General features: G+C 41.6%; 1 long non-coding RNA gene across 1 annotated transcript; it reads right to left on the reverse strand.

Annotated features, from left to right (window-relative positions):
- Window positions 1-4,389: 4,389 nt before the first annotated feature.
- On the reverse strand, window positions 4,390-5,735 carry LOC109704474. Its single transcript, XR_002214392.1, has 2 exons — window positions 5,677-5,735; window positions 4,390-4,803 (listed from the first exon to the last, which is right to left on the reverse strand). It is a non-coding gene; the product is annotated as an uncharacterized LOC109704474 (long non-coding RNA).
- Between the last annotated feature and the right edge of the window lie 245 nt (window positions 5,736-5,980).

The following is a 5,980-nucleotide window of genomic DNA, read 5'->3' on the forward strand; positions in this document are numbered from 1 at the left end:
ACACCCTCCAATTTGTAGATGACTTGCTCCTCTTTTTCGATGGCACTTGTCGTTCAGCTGCTGCCATCAGGATTATTCTCGATGCCTTCTCAGAATATTCGGGGCTAAAAATTAATTTCAACAAGAGCTCAATTATACCGATCAATCTCGCAAGCTCCGAGACCTCCTCATTGGCTCGTTTCTTTGGCTGCTCTTTGCAGAACTTCCCCCTCAACTACTTAGGGTTGCCGTTATCGCCCAGAGCCTGCGAAAAGCTGACTACCTCCCTCTAATTGAGAAAGTGAACAATCGACTCGCAGGGTGGAAGGGTTCATTACTCTCTAAGGGTGGTCGATTAGTTCTCCTTAACTCTACTCTATCTAGCATTCCTACCTATTTCTACTCTGCATTCCTGCTCCCAGCTTGGGTCACGAAGGCCATTGACCATATTCGCAGAGGCTTCTTTTGGAGGGGCGAGAAACTCACTAGTGGCTTTCACTGTCTCGTTAGGTGGGAGAACGTGTGCCGCCCGAAGGCGCAAGGGGGTCTTGGCATTCGAAATCTCCGCCACATGAACGCAGCACTCCTTATGAAGGGCCTTTGGAAATTCTTCAATTCATTTTCACTCCCCTGGGTACAGCTTCTTTGACAGAAACACTATAAACGTCGCCCGCCTCGGATTGGCCTTTCTAAACCAGCGGGGGGTTCTCCTATTTGGAAGGCGATCCTTTCCACAGCGGGCACCTCTCTCAACTTCTGTCAACTTCTCCCTCGGCAATGGCAGACTAACTTCCATGTGGAATTCCAGATGGTTTGGGGACTTACCTCTGTGCAAACAATTTCCCAACCTGCACTGCATATCGACGCAGAAGCATATCTCCGTCAAATGGTGGTTCTGGCGATTTGCCAGACGTACCTTGCTGGGATTCAGTTCTCCACTTAGTTGGTCAGAGCAGGACGAACTCCATCACCTTGCGGACTTGGTATCCACCACCTCTTTGAACGCTGAATTGGAGGATTCAGTCATTTGGAGATGGAACTCAAGTGGGCACTTCTCGACCAGCAGTGCTTACGACTTCCTCGCCTTTCGCGGAGTGTCAGACTGCAGTTTACCTCACCTTTGGAAGCTAAAAGCGCCACTCAAGATCAAAATCTTCATGTGGCTCGCAGCGAGAAACAGGATTTTGACAGCGGAGATGTTAACCAAACGTGGGTGGCAGGGTCCCTCAATTTGTGTGATGTGCTTCAACAATGAGGAAAATCTGGATCATCTCCTTTTTGGGTGTCTTTATGCGCGAGCTCTGTGGAACGCGCTACTTTCAGGTTTACCGATCATTGCCGAATTACTGCAGACAGCAGACGAAGATGTTTCCACCAGATGGATGCGTTGCAGAAACACGTTGTCGGGAGCTTCAAAAACTTTGTTTGATTTATGCTTTGTGGCAGCTTGCTGGGAACTATGGAAGGAGCGAAATTCAAGAATCTTTACCAATCGCCGCTCACCTAGCGGCGAATTGGGAAAGACTGCCAACTGCTCAGTCAAGCTCTGGATGTAGGTATGGAGGAGGTAACCAATTAACAGATCGCGACCGAGCTCTGGATGTCAGTTTGTGCGGCTAACACAGTTCGATTACACTGTTTCTTTTACTCTTTCTCTCTTGTACTCTCCTTGTTCTCCAATGAACAAGCCTTATTTTGTCTACTCTTCTTGTACCTCCTTTATCAAATAGGGTGAATCCTTGTTTAATCCAAGAAAAAAAAATTTTACTTAGGCAACTGAATTTCAACTTTTTGCAGTTGAATCACAACTGAAGTCTGAACTTTCACTTTGTCTTTCATCCAGTTACTCTATGAGATTCAGTTTAGTTTTCCTAATTGAGGTATTATGTCATAGCTGATTTAACTACCATATTATCTCCAAAAAAATGATGCAGTGATAGCGTGAAAGTGATTCGGTTGACAAATCACCTCAGGACTATTGATTCAGCTGACTTGACCGGCACATCATCATTCCTTCGGGAAAACTACATGGAGTTTGATGGAATGACCAAGGTCGAAGGACTCAATATGAGAAACGGAGTGAAACTTTAGCGCATGTTCAATGACTAATGGAATACTGCAGCCAAAGATTTACATGATCTGAAGATGAGATAAAACCATATATATAAACTGTATGATCCTTTTCATCACATTCTGGCTGCGGCAACATACACGCTACAAGAGGGCGCGCAATCAAGGGGCAGAAGTCAACAGCATTAGCATTGCCATCTAATTGGCAGCAGGCAACATCCATCCTACAACTCCGTACAAAAATGAATAGTTAGCGCAAATACTCAGTTCGCCTATCAAAGCCATTAGAATTTGTTGAGATTCACTTAGACCGTGCTCTCTTTCATCCCTGAAGCACCAGAAAATGTTTCACTGGTAGCCCCGGAAGTAGTACATAAGATGACATGCATGCAGACAAAAACATCCAATTACAAGTCGAAATATCAGACTGTTGCCTTCCCCTTCAGTTAATTCGCCTTAAAAGTTTCTAATTGAACAACCTTGAAATGATAACCCTTCAAAAAGGCTGCTAAGACCCGCAAAATAATTACCGACTATCCCTAGAGCAAGTGGTAAAGCGCTTGGTGGTTGGCATCCGAGGTTTCAAGTTCGAATTCTAGTTGATTCATATTTCTAGCTAAGTTTATTTCTAAATGAATAATAAACGAAGCGGGTAGCGTGCTTACCTATCTCTAAAAAAAAAAAGACTCGCAAAATAATTAGTGCTCATGCCCAACCTGGCTGCAGCAAAACAACACCAAAAAGAAGAAGAAGACGAAGAAAATGGCCCACTTCTCAAACCCCTGAAGCCAAATAAATGACGGAGATCTAAACAAAATGAGGTCGCTCTCGGCATGCACTCTCTCTCTCTCTCTCTCTCTCTCTCTCTCTCTCTCAAGCTCGCTCGGCCCACTTCTGTTTCTTTCATATTCAGTATTAGGTATACATTTAAAAAAAAATTATATATATTATGAAATACATCTAAAAAATATTTACAGTATAACTAAATTAAAATATACTGAGAATCAAATCAAATTTATAAATAAAAGTAAAAAATAAAAATTTAACTTTAAATTCATAATTGATTTTAACTTGAAATTTATATTTAAATTCAATTTAATTTGCAAATGTGATGTAGATCGCACGTGTATCATAACTGGTTGGATATAACAATTCTCGAATAATAGTAAGAGTGAACGAGTTTCGAATAGGATATGGTTCGTAAGTAATTTATTAGTAGTTGATTATTATTACTGTGCGTATCTTAATTTGGGAGGAAAAGATCTGAGTTCTCTAATCATGTGTCCTTGCATTGCAAATTAATTTCTTCATTAATGACAGAGAAAGGAGGAAGGAAGAGGCAGACAGATGTCTCCGAGCACCGTCTGCATGTTTACAAGTAACAGTCATCTAATAAAACAAACGATTAGCAATAGTCTTCTAACCAAGATCGCAATCTGTTGTTGGATGATCTGATGGGAAAGAAATAACATAATTTTTAGGAAACGATCATTTGGCCATTTTCTGATTATTAGACGAATTCAGAACGTGACCAGAAAATGGGCTGAGTTTTGCAGCTTTTAGTGACTTGGCTTTGAGTGAGGAATAAAATTATCAATTTTTGTATGATTTTTTATTTTTATTTTCACTTGTCTTTTTTGTTTGGTTGCCTTCAATATTTTTTGAGACTGCATTGTCTCAACTCTTTTAGTTAAATTTATTTACTGAATAAATAAAGCGGATAACATATTTTTTTTTTAATAAAAAGCAATTCTTCTGATGAAGCGGTGACTAAAGACGTATTTTGTCTATCCCTGCTGCTGCTGCAACAGATGCCGCGCTCTAGAATTCGAAATATTTAGGCCTCAAAATATTTGGCTTCTTATCGCAGTAGTGCGAGATGCTCTACTAACAACTTGAAATGAAGTTTGGCAAATCAACTTATTATTATTACATTATTGCAAAAAATAAACTCATTTGAATACGGTTCGTAAGTCGCTTCGACTCGGATCTACAAATCGAGGCCCATCACTGTTTTAAATAGAGCTGCACCTCCTTGGTCTTTTATTATAGCTCCAGCAGCAATAACCAACAATAATTTATTTGTTACTTGAATGGTTGTAATAAATATCCATTAGTGATTCACCAACTAGGATTCCCAGGAAAAATCCGGGCAGCGCCGAATATCATACAGAAAAGAGAGTAAAAACAAAATAACTATCTTTTGTTGTTTGATTCATCATAACTTCACCTTTGAAAAAAATTCAAACTTTCCAAAACATCATACAGAAAAGAGAGTAAAAACAAAATAAATAATTTAAAATAAAAATTTTATCTTTTACGTCATTATTTTCTGTAAAATAAATAAGGAAATTGAAAGAACTTTACTTTCATGGCTACAAAAACAAACAATGTCACGCCCCGGATTACACGTTCCCCTGGCACGCCGACAAATCCGCCGTATACAAAGAAATTTTTTCTATATACGAAGCGATAGCTGTATCTGTAAAATATACAATACTACAAACAATAGTGTAGAGCTAAAAAGAACTAAGCAGGTAGAATGAACAAATCTCATATACATACAAACTAACAAGTACAAAAACACTCGCTCCAGCGAGTTCTAGTATCAGTAAATACATAAGCTCAAAATAAAAAACACTACTACCTGCAGCTGGTGATCCTCTAGCACGGCGATTCGTCGGGTAGGGCTCTAGCTCGCGATGCCCTTGCCTCGATCAGCCTCTGAAGACGCAGTAGCCGGAACAGCAGGCTCTGCAAAACACAGGGTAACAATTGGGCGTGAGAACTACTGTAAAACAAGTAGTCCTCAGTGGGTACCGCCCTCAAAATCATCGGCTCACCCACTAAGACTACAGTAGGAAACAAGGCTAAAAGGTAAACCCGGAAAGAAATCCACAGCTACATGCCACTACACTATCCAACTGTGTCTACTATCACTTCTGACCCAATCTCATTAGGGACTGTGTACGCACCCGTCCCGCCTGTCTAAGCCGCGCTACCTCCACACTAAACAGTCCGTGGATAGCAACTAATCAGCGACATCAACTCGAAAGCACAAAGCCAGACTCCGGAGTGGCACTCGTGGGCGCGACCCAACTGAGTATGCAAGCGTATCTTTGTCGAGCTCAATCAGGCTCTCACAGGCTAAAGTCAAGAAAGCAGGTCTAACAGTACTACCAACCACTAGTCACGTGCCCTCGGCACAATCTGATATCGGAAGGATCAAATCCGGGTCTGCCGTCAACCACTACGGCACCCACTAATCCGGAATACTGTAAACACTACTGTAAAAATCGGCTCGGCATCCCAGCACGAGCGTAACTTAAATCTGAACTACCTGGGATACTCACTATGAGGATACTGCAATAGTATAAAAATACAACGGCCCCTAGGGCTTAATCAGGTAGTTTAACATATGCCAGGTCCCGAACGCTGGTTTTCTTCTATGTTTTATCCAAGTCCAACATGTATAATTAATAACAACTAATAACATGCTCCCAATTCAGTTTATATGTCTACAACATACCTACTCATGAATTTGAGCTAAACAATAACAACTTGTAATATTAATGATACATGTCGACCAACAATACTATAGGAGTAGAATTCCGATGATAAACCCACCTCGGTAGCTAAATCCAACCCGGCGCGACGTCGAGAACGGCGGAATCACACCCTCGCCCGGCCTCCTCACAACGCTACGACGACGAACGCACGCTCGAACGGCACCGCGGCGCGACGTCGACGACGAAAACCTCCCGAGCTCGAGCTCTCCACAGTGCCCACGAGCTAACATAAAGAGAGAGAGAGAGGAAAGCAACCTTAATTAGCATCTGCCACCTTATCCTAATTAAGGCGGTGGGATAAGGTTGAAAGGCGACAATTATCCAAATGCCCCTCACCTACTACGATATTCAACTTTAGTCCT

This window comes from Ananas comosus, unplaced genomic scaffold (assembly GCF_001540865.1).
Source record: "Ananas comosus cultivar F153 unplaced genomic scaffold, ASM154086v1, whole genome shotgun sequence".
Taxonomy (NCBI): Eukaryota; Viridiplantae; Streptophyta; class Magnoliopsida; order Poales; family Bromeliaceae; genus Ananas; species Ananas comosus.